The 18,297-nt window shown below is 47.7% G+C and overlaps 1 protein-coding gene and 1 pseudogene across 2 annotated transcripts in view; both read left to right on the plus strand.

Moving 5' to 3' along the window:
- The window catches only part of LOC311531266 (C-type lectin domain family 2 member D-like), a gene marked incomplete at both ends in the record, with an annotated part of 432,379 nt that overhangs the window by 327,018 nt on the left and 87,064 nt on the right, over nucleotides 1–18,297 (plus strand).
- LOC311530197 (E3 ubiquitin-protein ligase TRIM15-like) lies at nucleotides 89–14,396 on the plus strand (annotated as a pseudogene). Its single transcript has 7 exons — nucleotides 89–124; nucleotides 1,910–2,005; nucleotides 2,858–3,088; nucleotides 3,398–3,420; nucleotides 5,538–5,653; nucleotides 9,262–9,321; nucleotides 13,515–14,396. The product of its transcript is annotated as an E3 ubiquitin-protein ligase TRIM15-like (transcript).

Genomic DNA, 18,297 nt, shown 5'->3' on the forward strand with positions numbered 1-18,297 from the left:
TTGAATGAGAAGTGAAAGTACAGTGTTGAATGCAATCTTGTGAGAAAGGGTTGTAAAAGGGCAGGAAGGATTATAAAATTCGACACACATGGGAACAGACTCAGTGTTTGAGCATAGAACAGACGTAGGTAGCTCCTGGCCAGTAAAGCTCACCAAAATCAAGCTGTACTTTAGCAAGAAGAAAGTGTTTGAGTCTGTGTTACAGTTGTCATGTGCCCTATTCCCTGAGTGCTCTGCACCATCTGCAAAGGCAGAGTGCCAGCGTGCAGGATGGGGGTTCTGGGTCATCCTGCAAAGAGGGCAGAGCTGAGGCTGTGTTGCCATTTACATTAACTCTTTATTTCCTGGTTTTCAGAAATTTTAGTTTTGATGAACTTGAACTTTTGATGTCAATGAGCAACCCGAACTCTCCTTTAACAAAGTTGTGGGGTTCTTTGTTTGCCTGGGGGTTTTGCTTGTTTGTTTGTTTTGCTATTTAATTTCCTAGTATTTTAAATGGAAAGATACTTGTTGTAAGAGTTAATGATCACTTAGACATTTGTAGTTCTCATCTACATTTTACAGCTGATACAATACTGTGACAAGAAAATAACAGAAAGACCTACGGAGAATTTGGGGTTGACAGCCCACCCGTGCCAAGCCCCCCCCAACTTCCTCTGCCACTTACCCCCATATCACCACTGACATTTCTTCAGACGAAACAATAAATAATTATAATTATAAAGAAACTTTGGTGGAGGTGAATGTTACCCACAGGTTTACATTTCAGTCTGAGATTTGTGTCCAGGGTGGATAGAATCTATGAATTTCATGAAATACTGTGTTTTTATTTCATTTTGTTGTCATTCTGTTTTGTGTTTTGGAACAAGCTGTATCTCAGGAATATCTTGATCCAATGACCCTAAATTTTAATCACTAACCCTACTCTGCTCTCCCATCTGGGTGAAATTAGTGAGTGAAATTTTAATCATGTGTAATGTATATAAAGAAACAAATACTAGCTAAAAGGCAGATAAGGTTACTCATGTGCAGTTTCCCACCACAGCCCCAATCTTTAAAAGCAAGGTGTGATAGAGCTTTCAATGGCCAGATGAACTAGTGGCTAGTTTGTTGCTCAAAGGGGATTTAGGGGGATCTGGGTCGCACACCCCCTCCATCAGGTCCCAGCCCAGGGCCCTGTGTGGTTCAACCCCTAAACAGGGGAGATGAGTCTCTCTCTCCCTGTCGGGGGGGCAGGGGGGGCCTTCAAAACCAGTTTCCTCAGGCTGCTTCCTTCTAAAGTCTCTTTAGTTTGGGGCACAGCCCCACTAGTCCAGTTGCCCCACAGTTGGGGCTTATCTGCAGGCTCCCCTTGGCTTACTTGCCTCCAGTGGCTGCGTTGGCTGGCAAGTCGCTACTCCGTCCCTTCAGGCAGGCAAACAGGGAGCTCCTGCCCCCTCACCAGTCATCCCCTGGCTGAGCTGGCTCCCTTCTTTTCTCCTCCCTCCAGGCCTGGCATTGGCTGCAGGTATAATGGGGCAGGGCTAGCTGAACCCAAAGGTTTTCTTTGATCCCTGCTGTGACAGTCGGCACTTTCTCTTCTCCTTCATAGAAGGAAATATAGATTTAAAGAGAATACCTACCCCATTCCTGGCTACACACTTCTAAAATCATTCACTGGCAATAGGACACTGCCCCATCCCAGGTAAGTACCTTTGACAGAAGAGTTCTACACACGACACTGAGTGTGTTCATCTCACTCACAATGTAAAGCAATGTAAAGCTGTCTCTGTTAATGAGGTTTCATTTCCTTGGTGTTCCTGATGTCTGTAGGGTTACCTACAGAGTCTTCGGTTTGATATGGAAACCCCCCACCCCACCCCAAGCACTCCCAAAATGAAACCTCCCAAAATCATTTCTGTTTCTTCAGGAAAAGATTCAGGCCCATTTGGAGATTCTGAAGGAAGAGAGAGAAAAGCTTCTGAGATTTAAAGTGACTGGAGAGGGGAAAAGCCTGGAGTATCTGGTAGGTGCCCATTGTTATTAACTTGTAGGGACTTGCAGTGGGCCATCTGTTAGGAAGCTGGTCTCGGGACCCCCCACCCATGGCTTCTCCCAGCAGCCTGGGCTCCCTGGGCCTCTTTTACCCTGGCCGGGCTCCAGCTTCCAGCCTGGCCGGGAGGCTGGACCTTGGGGAGAAGAGGAGCGGTAGATGGCTGGGTCTGTGGTGAAAAGTGGATGGGCCAGGCCCCTTGGCTTCTCTTTTCGGGTGCACCTGGTAGGACATCTGTTTGTAGGCAGCTTCCTCCATGGACTTGGGGAATGTGGGCTTTGTTTCTTCATGGGCATGGATGTCTGTGTTAGAGTCCTATGTCTTCGCACACATACACACACCGGCCCTGAGAAATCCTCTCTCAGGAGCAGGACCACATCATATTCTGTAGAATCTAAGCTTCCATTCCAATTAATGAGTTAATTTCTAGCCCTTGTGTCTTTCACAAAACTCCTCCCAAGGTGAGCAGACTATGTCTCGTGCAGTGCTATCTGCCTGAGTCTGCAGACATTTCTTGCATTGTTAATTATTTCTCTCCCCTCGCATCTCTGTTAATGTAGTGCTCAGTCCTGCTGGCTGCTGCTCTGGGTCTGGCTTAACACAGTGTGCTGACTATGTCAGACATAGAAACATACCATGAAAAAATGTTAGGGACAAATGGGAAAGTGGTAGAAAATCCTCTCCCTAGTAACGACAGGGTATAATCATGTGTTAGACATCACAGAATTTTCAAAGAAATTCTCCCTCCTGCAGAATCAGCACTCCATGAACGGACCCTAGACTCTCTCTCTAACCCTTACCTTTCCTTTCTTTTAAAAAAAATAGATACAGACACAAAACAAGAGGCAGAAGGTTGTATCTGAATTTCAGCAACTGCGGCAGTTTCTAGAAGAAGAAGAGCACCTCCTGCTGGCCCAGCTGGAAAATCTGGAAAAGGCGATTGTGAAGATACAGAATGACAATGTCATTAAAATGTCTGAGGAGATTTCCCGTCTCAGCAACTTGATCAGTGATCTGGAGGGGAAGTGTCAGAAGCCAGCAAGTGAATTCCTGCGGGTGAGACTGAGTTATAAACATCCCTGATCCAAACACAGGGACAGGACAGCTCCTGAATCATGGGCACTGGAGACCAGCAGTCAGAGGTCACAGTGTAATTCAGTGTGTGCATTCCTGAAATGTGAATTATTGTTTCTCTTTGAAGAATTACAGACTCATTTATATTAGAGATGACATTAACTCAGCAAATCCATGGCCCTAGGGCCAAGGCAGGGCCTCTTTTACCCATATCTGCAAAATCCCTTCTCTGGGATCCCCAGTGGGCGGCATTTGGGACTAAAATTGTTTTTCTGTCTCTTTCCTCTCTAGGATGTCAGAAGCACCTTGAGCAGGTATGTGGCTCTATTTCACTTCCCCTCATTCTTCACGATGCTGTGAAAGGGCTTGGAGAGTGTATTGACTCTACATTTCATAAAAATATAAGAATGGCCATACTAGGTCAGACCAGTATCCTGTCTTCCAACAGCAGCCAATGCCAGGTGCCCCAGAGGGAATGAACAGAACAGGTTATCGTCAAGTGATCCATCCCCTGTCACCATTCCCAGCATCTGCCAAACACAGGCTAGGAACACCAAGCTGGTTTATAGCCACTGATGGACGTATGCTCCATGAACTTATCTAGTTCTTTTTTTAACCCTGTTTGTGTCTTGGCCTTCACAACATCCTCTGGCAAAGAGTTCCACAGGTTGACTGTGCGTTGTGTGAAGAAATACTTCCTTTTGTTTGTTTTAAAACTGCTGTCTATTAATTTCATTTGGTGACCCCCTAGTTCTTGCATTATGAGAAGGAGTAAATAACACTTTCTTATTTACTCTCTCCACACCAGTCATGATTTTAAAGACCTCTATCATAGCGCCCCTCTTAGCCGTCTGTTTTCTAAGATGAAATGTCCCAGTCTTATTAATCTCTCCTCATATGGAAGCTGTTCCATAACCAGTATCATTTTTGTAGTGCTTTTCTGAACCTTTTTTGAGATGGGGTGACCAGGTCTGCATGCAATTTTCAAGATTTTGCATGGATTTATATAGACGCAATGTGATATTTTCTGTTGTATTATCTATCTCTTTCTTAATGATTCCCAACATAGTTAGCTTTTTTGACTATCACTGCACATCGAGGGGATATTTTCAGAGAACTATCCACAATGACTTCAGGATCTCTTTTTTGAGTGATAGCAGCTAATTTAGACCCCCTCATTTTATAACTATAGATGGGATTATGTTTTCCAATATGTATTACTCTGCATTTATCAGTATTGAATTTCATCTGCCAAATTTTTTACCCAGTCACCCAGTTTTGTGAGATCCCTTTGTAACTCTTCACAGTCTGCTTTGTACTTAACTATCTTGAGTAGTTTTGCATTATCTGCAAATTTTGCCACCTCACTGTTTACCCCAGATCATTTATGTATATGTTGAATAGGACTGATCCCAGTACAGACCCCTGGGGAACACCACTATTTATCTCTCTCCATTCTAAAAACTGATAATTTGTTCCTACCCTTTGTTTCCTATCTTTTAATCAGTTACTAATCCATGAGAGGACCTTCCGTCTTATCCCATGACAGCTTACTTTGCTTAAGAGCCTGTGGTGAGGGATCTTATCAAAGGCTTTCTGAAAATCTAAGTACACTATATCCACTGGATCCCCCTTATCCACATGTTTGTTGACCCCCTCAAAGAATTTTAGTAGATTGGTGGTGCATGATTTCCCTTTACAAAAACCATGTTGACTCTTCCCCAACAAATCATGTTCATCTATGTATCTGATAATGCTGTTCTTTACTATAGTTCCCCAGGGCACTGCAGCAAAATATATGGGGCAAGGTCACGTTCAGAATGTAATTCCCATTTATGCATTTAATCCTCACCCTTTAACACAGGACTCTTGAATTATCTATTCAGTGGGAAAGATTGGCCTACAGTATTTCCTAGAGATGTTACATCCCTGGGGAATTGGCTGCCTCAGAACCCCGAGGATCAATATGGGCCTTTCAGCTCAAGGCACTGGTTACAATCATGCCCTGGACAGCGGAATCAAGAGTCTTTACCACCTCAGGACTGTTTGGAGACCTGTGTGGAAGGAACTGGTGGGGGCGGGGGCCCCTGAGGTTTCAATCTAGTTCCTGAAAGAACAATCTGATAACACTGTGCGCATGAAATATGGGAACATACTAGTATTAGTGCATGGAGGCGAAGGAGTGAATTGGTCATGAAAACATGATTCCCCTTTGATGTACAGATCTGCTCTGTCCAGGCCAGAGATGAAGAATATTAATGGGGCCTTTAGGGAAAGGTTGCACTGCCATGGCCAGTGCTGTGCCTGCTCTGAGACTGGGAGAAGTGGAGGAATTCTAACTCCAGGCCCATAAGAGCAGCAACTTCCACTAGCAAGGAATTATAATGAGTCACTAAAAGAAACATAATATCATGAAATTCTTCCTCTCCAGGTGCGAGAAGGGGAAGTTCCTCCAGCCAGTGGAGATTTCTCCTGAGCTGGAAAAGAGACTCAGTGATTTCTCCCAGCGAAATATTGCTCTAATGGAGATTCTGTGGAAGTTCAAAGGTACTGAGAAGGGATCTAGGAAAGGAAACCAGGGTGTGTCTCTGGGACTATGGGTGGAGATGGGCTCTGGGCAACTGGTTCAATTAGATTATGTACCTATTTAATAACAAGTAGAAAGCAGACAAACTGAGCAGATGAAGTAAGGGCCCAGGTGCCAGGATCTTTCACATTGTTTCACTCTGTGAACTTTGGTACAATCATTAAGGTAAAAATGTACAAAATTTGGGGTACCTCAGTTTCTCTCTTCCAACTACAGAACTACGGGGCATGTGCTCCAGAGCTTTTTAGCAGCCCCACATGCAGCTGGAGTCCATAGGATCTGCAGGTGCCCATTACCAAGGAACTCCGGGCCCCAGGTGCCTAAGGCCTTGTCTATCTACACTACAGAGTTTTGTCGATTCCAGTTACGCCAACAAACAGCCACTACTATAATTAAACCACTGTTGCATGTCCACACTGTGCTCCTTGTGTCGGCAAAGCACATCCACAATAGTAGCTTTGCATTGACACAGACAGCTCTGGGTAGCTATCCCACTGTGCCACTGGTCAGAAGGTGCTTTGTGAAGGGTTTGCAATGCCTCATGCAGGCAGGTAGAGAGTCACATGATGAAGGTTTCTCAATCTCATTGTTCCATGGGCATCCTACTGTATGGCCAGCTATTTTTCAACTGCCCTGGCAACCTGCACCCCAGCCATCACTGTCAGAAAGCATGGATACTACGCTGCTGTTCAGTATTGTGCTGTGCTGTGTATTGTGCTTGTATTGAACACAAGGCTATAGGGGGAACCCAATGGGGGGCTATTTGGCTGGAGGATGCCTTGAAGGAGCATTTTAACACTGAGCCACAGTAACGTGTGTTGCTGTAGTGTGCTGAACCTGGCATTGTTTCTTTGCACTGTGCTATGAACCTTGTAATGATTTCTGTGTGTGCCTGAAAAGTTACACATCTTAGATCCCTTTTTAGAGTAACGCTTGATAATATGACCAAACTGACACTGCTGAACAGTAATTAGGGTTACCATACGTCCGTATTTTCCCGGACATGTCCAGCTTTTTGGTTCTTAAATCACCATCTGGGAGGAATTTTTAAATATCTAAAAACATCTGGGATTTTGCCACATCGGTCGGGACGCCCTTTGTCCCGATATTGGGGACCGCTCACCTCACCACACACACCAAAGTCCCGGGGCTGGTGGCGCTTCCTGGGGCAGCTCCCGGCACCTGCCCGCTGGCAGGAGCCTGCAGTGTGGGCGGCCCCTTGGCACAGAGGCAGAGGTGGTCTCCGCGTGCTGCCTCCTGCCCAATCAGAGCTGCGGGGGCAGGGCCTGCAGGTGCTGGCAGCGGGCAGCGAGCCCTCCGCCCCCGCCCTGACCCGACCTGACCCGAACCTAGGAGCCAGAGGGACCTTCCGGATGCTTCCTGGGAGCCGCCCCAGGTAAGCACCGCTGGGACTCCCCACCTCGCCCCCCGGAAGGTGCCTCTGGCTCTTAGGGTCGGGTCGAGTCAGGGGTGGGGGGGGAGGGCTCTCTGCGTGCTGCCGGCACCTGTAAGCCCCACTCCATGGCTACGGCAGCTCCCATTGGTGCTTTTCTTTGGTGCTGGCCAATGGGAGCCACGGAGCTCACGCTTGTGGCGGGCGCAGCCCGTGGAGACCCCTTGGCTGCCCCTGATCCTAGGAGCCAGAGCGACCTGCGGCAGGAGGGGTGAGTAGGCGAGTGGGGCATGGTGGTGAAGAGGCGAGCGGCGAGGGAGCCAGTGGCTGGCTGGTGGGTGGGTGAGGAGGCAAGTGGCAGGCGGGGAGGGTGAAGAGGCGAGCGGCGAGCCAGCGGTGGGCAGTGAAGAGGCGAGCGGCGAGGGAGCCAGGAGCGGGCGGGGTCCAATGGGGCAGAAAGGGGGCAGAGTTGGGGACTTTGGGGAAGGGGTTGGAATGGGGGCGGGGAAGAAGTGGAGTTGGGGCGGGGGCAGGTGGGGCAGGCAAATACCCCCTTCCCCCCCCCCCCAATGTAGTGTCCTCATTTTTGAATATTCAAATATGGTAACCCTAACAGTAATACAAGAAGCCCACAGAAGTGTGTGTTTGTGTGGGGGAAGCATGTGTGACAGCATGTGCGGGGGTTGTGCATGAGAGAGAGAGAGAATGTGTTGGCGGAGCGTGTGAGAGACTGTGTGTGTGGGGAGTGTGTATGTGAGAAAGAGAGACAAATTGTGTATGGGGGACTTCCTGGGGCTTTGAAAGGGGAGGGACACATGTCTACATAGCTGGATGAATGGCAGCAGATTTCCAAACAGTGAGCAGAGCGGTTACGGTGGGCATCGTGAGATACCTTCCGGAGGCCAGTTACAGCAACGTAACAAACACAGTGTCTACACTGACACTTTGTTGATCTAACTTTGCTGCAAAAATCTCTATGCCTCCCATTGAGGTGGTTATATTTTGTCAGTAAAGCAGGAGAGTTTTGTCACCAAGAGGTGCATTGTAGTGTGTACACCTCCACTGTTTTGTCAATGAAAGCTGCCTTTTGCCGACAAAACAGTGTAGACAAGGCCTAAAGGTCGGCACCCAAAACGTAAACCCTCAATTTAAGGCCACTTTTGAAATGTGGACCCAGCTCACCATTGTGCTCTGGCCCCGTGTGGCAGCTTGTGTGGGCCAAAGGGGCTGTAGGGAAGGTGTAAACCCAGGGGAATCCTCGCAGCACAGGAGCCTCTTGTGCCTCCAGCTCCTCCACAGCAGCTGCAGGCTCAAGGAGTGTTCCCGGGAAAGCAGGGAATAGAGTGGAGTTGTTGAGGGCTGGGCAGAGGAGGAAGGGGTGGAGCAGGAATAATGGGGTGTGGCCAGGGTAAAGCTGTGCCTTTGACACTGCCTCCGGGAGAAGTCATCTAGGGGCCACTGGACCAGAGGTGCAACTCAGGCTGGACCTCCGGACTTCCGCAGCCTGTGCCAATGTCTGCACTGACCCCAGCAGCTACTGAATAGGAGAACCACAAACTGCTTCCCCCATCCTTTTACCAGTGCAGGGGTGAATGAGGCCCATTGAGCCAATTCTCTCCCTGACTCAGTTTCCACATTTATGAAATAATTTTAAGATTATTTGTATTTCAGTCTATGCAGAATGAAAGCCCCATTGTGCTGAGCTCTGTACATATACTGAGCTCTGTACATATACTGAGACCCAAAGAGCTCACAATTCAGGCTCCTCATCCTGAAAAGTCTCAGCATCCCACTGATGTGAAAGAGGCCAATGTTTGTAAAGTTACATTAATGCTAAAATCTTTGCAGGATCTGGCCTGGCTCATGACAAAATGTAAAAGGAGAATGAGAAATCAGCTGGGTTTGGAGGATGAGGGAACAGAAAATCTGTCTTCCACATAGTGTCTCTTTGAGTGGTTCTGAGGCTTCATGGATATTGGTTCTGTTGATTTGAGACGCTTGAATGAAAGAAAATAGGATGATTCATATTAGCCTTTGTTAAAAATCTGGGTGTGTCTCTGTCTCTCTTCAACTGTTTTTCTCTCATAATTAAAATACAATTATGTCAATTAAGAGTGAGGATGTCACAAATATGACAGCATGAAATATCATCTGTCTTATCCTTTCCCCCTCCAGACATTCTGCCATCTGAACTGGAGACAAGAAGAGGGAAATCCTTAGGATCACACAGACCAGGTGAGACTTCAGGTGGAGATTATCATTAAATAAAGAGGAAAATCCCATGAAAACATTTTCATGAACTTCTAGATAAATGTACAAACCAAACCAACACTGACCATGACACACACCCCTAAAAATAAAAATAAAAACAAAAACATGAAATACTAAAAGAAAAGGAGGACTTGTGGCACCTGTGGCTCACGAAAGCTTATGCTCAAATAAATTGGTTAGTCTCTAAGGTGCCACAAGTCCTCCTTTTCTTTTTGCAAATACAGACTAACACGGCTGCTACTCTGAAACATGAAATACTAAGAAATCCCAAGCCGAAATCACACAAACAATCCTGATACCATCCTTAGTGTTGAGTCCCTGCACCCACTGACGAACAGAAACACTCTCCCTGACCAAGAAACACTCTGAGGCTAGGCCTACATAGCAATGTAAGCGTAAGGGATATGAGTCAGCTGACCTCTTGTCAGGGAATCCTGGGCTTGAGCATCAACACTGCATTTTAACTCTAGGTTAAGAATTTTCTGCACTGGGGGGAAACTCGACTGCCAATCCTGTTTCCTAACTGTGGTGGTGCTATTGATGGGACGCGGGTGCCCGTAAGGAGCACGTGAGTACATACGCCGCGTAATTAGCTCATTTGGTGGCTGTCTCCATTTGAGAGGGCATTATACTGAATTACTGTCTAGTCGGATAACTGGGTTCTCCAGCTCTAGGCTCGGTCACATTGGCAAAAACATGCCCCTGTGCCTGTCCTAAGGATAATGAGGACATCAGTCTCCAGGGTGTCAAACTATTACAGTGAAACTTTGTAATTCTTAATTTTTCAAATACGATGATCAATGATCAAGTTTTTGCTTGCTTGCTTGATTTTTTTCAGTTTGTTTTGAAGTTTGACATAAAATGAAGGTGTCAGAGGGAAGACACACACACATTCCAGTCTGGCTGCTGCTTGCTGCAAAGTGGCAAAATCCATCCCCAAGGCTTGGGATGCAGTGTGCTCCAGCAACCCTGGGGAATCCCTTATCCCTGCCATCACCACACCCCCAGACCTCTGGGATGCTGTGGAGAAATTTTGGTGCTGGCTCCCACTGACCACCCTAACAGTGCATGCTGCCCAGGTGACCCTGCACCTGCAGCCCAAGGGAGGGCCTGGAGTAAGGGCCAGTGAGCAGAGCAGGGACCATAGCAGCTGCCCTGCAGGGAGAAGAAGTGGCAGAGCTCTCGGCTCAGTATGGCTGAGGGAAGGATGACCCACCTCCTAACTTTGCTCCCTGCTCCAGGCAAGCTCCGTGCACCACCATGGAGGAGAAACTTCCACCACCACTGTGGGAGGAGCAGGAAGGGGAACCTCTCGGCCAGGTTGGCATGCTGTGTCTGGCATGCTGTGCTGGCTGCCTGTAGCACTGCTCCTCCGCCTCCAGGAACTATAGGATACACACAGAAGACTTCCACACCCAAGTCAAGCCACGGATGCATGCACATAGGAAACCAATAGGGCTTGGACCCGGGTTCCAGTTTAACATGGGCTCTGACCCTCCAGACCTGCAGGGTCCTGGGACTCTGGATCAGAGCCCTAGATTAGCATATTTGCAGTGTGGATGCAATGAGGGTTTGGCTTGAGCCCAGGCTCAGACCCTGGCTTAAACTGCTGTGTAGATACACTCTCCCTCACCAACACAGATATGTCATTAATGCTGACCCTGGCATTTCCATACATGTCCGTAAGCCCTTTAAATATTAAATTCAAAGGGTTGCCACATTTTTTTTCCTTTCCCCTATGTGAGAGGCTCGCTCCGATTGCACTTCACCAGCATCCCATCTTTCTCTTCAGCTGGCCTGGGCTGAGATCTCCCATTTGAGTTGCTCTCTTTCTCCTCTGTTAGAGATATGGTCCCTCTGTGATGTTGCCACATCCTCCCTGCTCTCTGGGCTGGAGAAGGGGCCACTCTCTGGCCTGAGTGGATCATCCCCAATACCCATCCCCTTCTCTTCTCCCAGGCCAGGGAGAGAAGGACAGGTTCAGTATAGAGCTTCCCCCAGGTTTATATCTATTACCTTCCTCCTCTAACTCCCCTCCCTGCAACTTCAGGTTCTCACCTTCCTCTCTAACCCTCAGAGGAGAAGCTCCAGCAGGAAAAGCAGGGAGATGCTATTTGCATGTACTGGGACATGGTGGATCTACGCCTTCCCAAAGCTAAAGGCCCGTCCCCTCAACTAAGGGGGAGAAACCATGAAGCCCAGGGAACAATGGAGTATTTGGGACAATGAAAGAGAAACCAGGACAAGGAGAGAGGTCAGAAGTTTAAAAATGAGGGAGCCAGAAGGGGACACGAAGCAGAGAACCCCAGAGAGCATCTGTTGCTCCTCAAAGGTATCTAAGGAGTCAGTGAACACTGCCCAGGGGAACTGTGCCTGGAGACATGATTTTAAAAGGGAATGGATATACATGCCACAGTCTCAGAGCACTTCTTCCTCCCTCCAGATTTGTCCTCCTGCAGTGATGTGTGGCCATCTTGGCCATCACCAGGAGGAGATTAATAAGGAGGTCTTGCCACTTTCTGAAGTCACAAATGGGGTGTGTATACATCAGGAGGTGCAGGGAATATTGCAGCCAGAACTTTAGTAAGAGGTTCAAAAAGAGCTGGAAAAGGGGCTGCAAGCTGACACACCACCTAATATCCCCAGTGGGCTGTGGAACAAAAGTGGAGTACAGGCTGGCCCACCACAGTTCCTCATTTTCTCTCCTGTAGGTCCCACCATTTGGAGTCAGGATGGAACACAAAGGCAAGGAAGTGGATGGTGTGGAGCACAAGCATGTACAGATGTTCTCGGGAACTGGTACAGAGGTGGACCAGCTGGATGTCCTTCAGCCAATACAGGTGGTGTGTCAAAGGTGGCTGGGGAGGCTTGTGGTGCAAGAGGTGATGATGAGTTACAGAGGGCCAGCTGTGAGGGATGAGTGGGAAACACCTTCTCACAGGACCTGGTTGAGGAAAGCAAGAGAAGCAAGAGGCTAGGTTGTTCTCACCTTCTGGAACACAAAGGAGGGGACATGTAGGGTGGGCAGCCCCGTGCACTGGCTGAGCACTGTGGGCTCCATCCAGTCACTCTAGTTCTGAGTCTGGTTGTACCATCCAGGGCTATCCTCTGATGCACCAAGGGGGATTCAACCACCTGCACACTAAGGTGTGGAAGAGTAGGGAGATGCAGCTGGGAAGGAGGGAAAAAGCAGCCACCACAGAAAGTCTCAGCAGCCAGGGGGACGAACTGCCAGGGCATCTCTGCTTATTCTCAGGCATTCAGGAGAGAGAAGCAGCTCCCCAGGCTGGTGTTGTAAATCAGAGACGCTGTGCTCTAATCTCTGTGACCCTTTCCCCCTCCAGACTCTTTCCCTCCTGAGCTAGAGCAGGGAAGGGAGGATCTCTGGGATCACACATCCAGGGTGAGCTTTGGGGGAGTTTTTCCTTCCATTAACAGAAAATGTCCATGAAAGCAACTCTCCCACACAGCAATAACCAGAGACACTTGCACTGCCCAGCCCTAAAGCCACCTTAATTGTGATCTGAGAATTTGTATTGACATTGACAAGCCTTTCCAATATTACCTTCAAGGTGGTCAGGAGAGAGAGCCTCCTGGTTGCCACACCCTTCCCCATTTCACCTGGGGGACAGACTGTTCCCCATGGCTCTTCTCCTTTGGGCAGGGCTGGACTCTGCCATTGCAGCTGCTTTGTGGGTTGGGGAGATGGTGTCTCTCTAGTGCTGCCACCTGCAGACCTCCCTTCTCTCTGGGCTGGCAAGGGGCTGCCCCACCCATTGCCACCTCCTGCTTCCTGCTCACTGGCCTTGAACTATTGGCTCTTCCCCTGTGCTGCGTCTTCATCTCTGCTCCCAGGCCTGGCAGTGGAGGATGCATTTATGGGAGGAGACTCCCTCTGGGGTTCAAAGTTGGTACCTGCCTCCTCAGGACTCTCCTAATTACAAGCTTTTGCTACCTTCCTTGCCAAGTCTCTGTTGCTGGGAATGAACCAGCCCCAGCTGGGGAGCAGGGAGCTGCAGGCTCTATATTCAAATGAGAAAGTACAGAAGTGGATCCCATTACACAGGTTGAGGAACTGCCAAGCAGGGATGTTAGGGAGTGTGAGAAATGGTCCCAGATTCCCCCAGGGCTGAACTCTGATTCTCTCTCTCCCGTAGTGAATGTGATTCTGGATCCAGACACGGCTCATCCCCGACTCATCCTGTCTGAGGATCAGAAAAGTGTGAAATGGGGAGACACCAGGCAACATCTGCCGAACAATCCAGAGAGATTTGACTCCTGGGCCTGTGTGCTGGGCTCTGAGGGATTCACTTCAGGGATATACTGCTGGGATGTGGAGGTGGGGGACAGAGGATTCTGGGCTGTGGGAGTGGCAAAAGAGTCTGTGAGGAGGAAGGGAGAAGTCAGCTTTAACCCTGAAGTGGGGATCTGGGCTGTGCAGTAGTTGGGTCTGTTCCAGGCTCTCACCTCCCCTGCAACCATACTACCCCTGAGCCAGGTCCCCAGGAGGATCCAGGTTTGTCTGGACTGTGAATGGGGCCAAGTGACATTTTTCGATGCTGATAACAAGGCCCCAATCTTCACTTTCCCACCAGCCTCTGTCCCTGCGGAGAGAATCTACCCCTGGCTCTGGGTGGGGGCAGGATCCGAGCTCAGACTGTGTCCCTGAGACACAGGGGGTGGAATATTGCACTGAGGACCCTGAAATCAGCCTCTCTAGCCTTGGAAACTCCAGTCTTTATGACACTGGAGGGTCCTTGGGGTCTCATGTCTGGACTGTGAAACCACAGAAAGAAGCAAGTAATCAAGATGGAGAAGCCAATCTCATTGCCCAGGGAGCTATTTAGACTGTTTGTCGCTATCTTCTATGGTCCAGGAGGACTCTGGGGAGCTTCAGTCAGACAGTGTCACTAATACATGGGGCGAATTAAAAAATGGGCTTCCCTAGCCCCAGTCATGCTAGTCTCTATGACCCTGGAGGACTCCCATGTACCCAACCCTCTGGTTCCTTATTCCATCTCCTCCCCCTCCATCTCTGCAGCACCAGGAATTTTGGGAGGCGGGGGGGGGAGAGAGAGAAAGGGAGACCCATTGAAGCTGAAGGAGAAGCAGAGGGTCACTGTGGGGCAGGGAGGGATGTAGGGTTTTGGTGGGAGAAGTAATTGCTGGGCTGGGGGACAGGCAGATGTGGTGGCAGCAGGGATAGAGAATTAATTAATTGGGATTTGGAGTTTAGAGAGAAGCTGGAACCTCTACACCAGCAGGGAGCATTTTGTACAAAACTCTTTAATCAGATCTCATTGGGGCCCCCCAGTGACAGCTCCTGCAACAGGGGCCAAAGTCACATTCCTCTGTAGATATGGGATGTCTCTATTTGTCACACAGACATAGGGGAAAATTAAAAACCAAGAGACAGACCAGAAACCATTATAGAATCTTCTTTAAAAATCTCTTTTTTGGGGGGGCAAGCGGTGTGTCAATCTCATGATTTTCTAAGAATTAAGAACATAAGAATGGCCAGACTGGGTCAGACCAAAGGTCCATCTAGCCCAGTATCCTGTCTTACGGCAGTGGCCAATGCCAGGTGCTTCAGAGGGAATGAACACTGGAAGAAGCAGGGACAGAGTGGGTTTAACCAGAAGGAGCAGAGGAAGCAAGAATAAAGGGAGAGTCCTAGAAAAAGGCTGAAAAACAGAAATGGATAGAGCGAAAGGAAAACATTCTTGAGAGGGGAAACACCCAGGGGGAGCAAATGGGGAAGGGGTAAAATTGGGGGACAGAATGGAGACTATGAGAGAAAAATAATCAGTTAACAGTGACTAGAGGAGAATGGAGAAGTCAGAAATAAACCAGGGTGGGTAACAAAAGCTAAAAAAGATTATGAGCAAAAATGGATAGAATGAAAGGAAAGAGAGAAGGAAAGAGAGAGTGTGAGAGAGGGAGAGATGACTTATAAAATGTTACTGAAAGTGAAGCTGTAACTCTTTAATTTCATACATTAATTCATGGACATTTGTGCCATTTTAGTTCCTCAAAAGAACTATGCTTCAATTTTTTGGACATTTTCCCATATGTTCTGGTTACTGAAGATCCTCTCAGCTGCTTTAAAGCCTGACATTTACTTAATGTAAATGAAGCCTACAAAAAGTTCTGTTGGCTTGTTTCCCTTTAATTTCCCAGCTGTGATTTTTGAAGGCCTTCATGAAGGGGCAGGACTAACTCAGAAATTTTAAAAGGCAGCTCCTAAGTACCAGAGGAGCTAGTAAATCAGGGAGTTTTGTGAGGGAGTTTAGAGATGGAAAACGAGAGCCAGATATACCTAACAAACATTCATAGAATCATAGAAGATTAGGGTTGGAAGAGACCTCAGGAGGTCATCTAATCCAACCCCTGCTTAAAGCAGGACCAAACCCAACTAAATCATCCCAGACAAAGCTTTGTCAAGCCAGGCCTTAAAAACCTCTAAGGATGGAGATTCCACCACATCCCTAGGTATCCCATTCCAGTGCTTCACCACCCTCCTAGTGAATAGTTTTTCCTAATATCCAACCTAGACCTCCCCCACTGCAACTTGAGACGTTGCTCCTTGTTCTGTCATCTGCCACCACTCAGAACAGCCTAGCTCCATCCTCTTTGGAACCCCCCTTCAGGTAGTTGAAGGCTGCTATCAAATCCTCCTCCTCACTCTTCTTTTCTGCAGACTAAATAACCCCAGGTCCCCCAGCCTCTCCTCATAAGTCATGGGCCCCAGCCCCCTAATAATTTTTGTTGCCTTCCAATTTCTTCACATCCTTTCTGTAGTGGGGGGCCCAAAACTGGACGCAATACTCCAGAAGTGGCCTCACTAATGCCAAATAGAGGGGAGTAATCACTTCCCTTGATCTGCTGGCAATGCTCCTACGAATGCAGCCCAATATACCGTTAGCCTTCTTGGCAACAAGGGCACACTGTTGACTCATATCCAGCTTCTCGTTCACTGTAATTCCCAGGTCCTTTTCTGCAGAACTGCCGCTTAGCCAGTCGGTCCCCAGTCTGTAGCGGTGCATGGGATTCTTTGTCCTAAGTGCAGGACTCTGCACTTGTCCATGTTGAACCTCATCGGATTTCTTTTGGCCCAATCCTCCAATTTGTCTAGGTCATTCTGGACCTTATCCCTACTCTCCAGCATATCTACCTCTCCCCCAATCTTAGTGTCATCCACAAACTTGCTGAGCGTGCAATTCATCCCACCATCCATATCATTAATTCTCTAAATGTAGGCCAATAAGCACCCCCCTGCAAAACAAACAAACTAACAAACAACAACAACAAAATCCTGCTGAAGTAAAAATTATTGCTCTGAATGCAGCATCTATGATTACCAGTCTTGTGGGGTGGTGGCATGCGTGGGCATTTGGTGAAAGCAGTTCAAGGTCCTCAGAGACTGAGGGCATGTCTGCACTACAAACATAAGTCAAACTATTCACATCCACACTACTCTCCTTCTGTCAGTCATGCGCATCCTTACCAGGAGTGCTTCCATCAACTTAAGAGAGGCAGTGGGGTGGGGGCGGGAGGGGAGAAGGACTGAGAGACTGGGCTCCCCACTCCTCCCTGGCAGAATGTTTTTTAAGTACATCAGAAGTAGGAAGACTTCCAAACAATCAGTGAGGCCACAAGGTAACCGAGGTGCCAAAGGAGCACTTTCAGAAGACAAGGCCATTGCAGAGAAGCAAAATATTTTCTTTGCATGGGTTTTCATTGCTGTAGCCCATAAGGTCAGTTTGCTAGCTTGCCATGTTGCGTAATATGTTTTCTTTTGGTTTGATTCATATTATTTTGTTATCATATCCTATTATTAATTAATCATAGTATTTTCTGGGGTTTTGTTTATGTGGAATTCCAGTTTATGCTATTCATAAGGGTTATTCATGGTTATTCATAATAGTTGGCTGTAATGCAAATAACCTTCAGGCCTGTATCCTGTACGATTAGCTAGAGTAAGTTAGTATAAGTGTTTGTAAACTTTGGCATAGATAAATGGCATACCAGTTGCCCCCCTTAGCTTTGGGGAACTGAACAAAAAACTTGAATCTGCTAACCTTAAGTCTGGAGCAGACCGGTAACTGCAAGGCACACTGCAGAACATGGAAGTCATGAGTTAGGTCAGGGATAACGGTTTCGAGAATGAGATCATCAATACTAATACATATGAGTATATGGCATAACATGTTAACCTATAGAGTAAGCGTACCTGAAGATTTATGGGGTTGAGGAAATAAGATTTGGGCATGGTAGGTTGGGCCTAGATTCTGACAGCGGGCAGTACCGGGACCCTATAAGATGGCAAACAACCATACAAAGGGGTCACATTTTCCTATCTTCTATCAAGCTATCACCTCAGTTTCACAATATATCCTAGCCACTCAACACTTGAACCTAAGCCCTACCAATTTTGGAAGCCTGGACCATTAGTTCCTCAGACATGCCAGAGACAAGACTGATCCTCTGTCTCCTACTACCAGGTCTTCAGGGATGGGTGTGAATATGCTAGCTTTAGTAGTCTTTTAGAATAGAAATGTTACCACCAGGGGTCATAGAATTGTATTACTTCTTTGTGACTCTGTGTTTTGTAGCATTTATGCTTCTTTCTTTTATTTTAATAAAGATCTTAACAAGTTGGTTTTGTCCTCAGTATAAGTGTCCTTGCCACACACCCGGAGGGTCCTCTCACAATATTGAACTCTCTGTGTTCTCTATCCCTATAGCCTGAACTGGGACAAGAACCTAAATTATCTTCTGATCAGATCAGTGCTGAGCGGTAAACACATTAGCCCATAAAATTCAGGTCAACACTGCAAAGGTGTGGGAGATTCCCACACATCAGCCATTCTTTTTATGTGACAAATCTGAGGACCTGTCCCAGACTGAGGGGTCAATAGAGGTGGTTTTGGGGAAAAA

The sequence above is a fragment of the Lepidochelys olivacea genome (assembly GCF_965140295.1).
Source record: "Lepidochelys olivacea isolate rLepOli2 genome assembly, chromosome: 14".
Lineage (NCBI taxonomy): Eukaryota > Metazoa > Chordata > Testudines > Cheloniidae > Lepidochelys > Lepidochelys olivacea.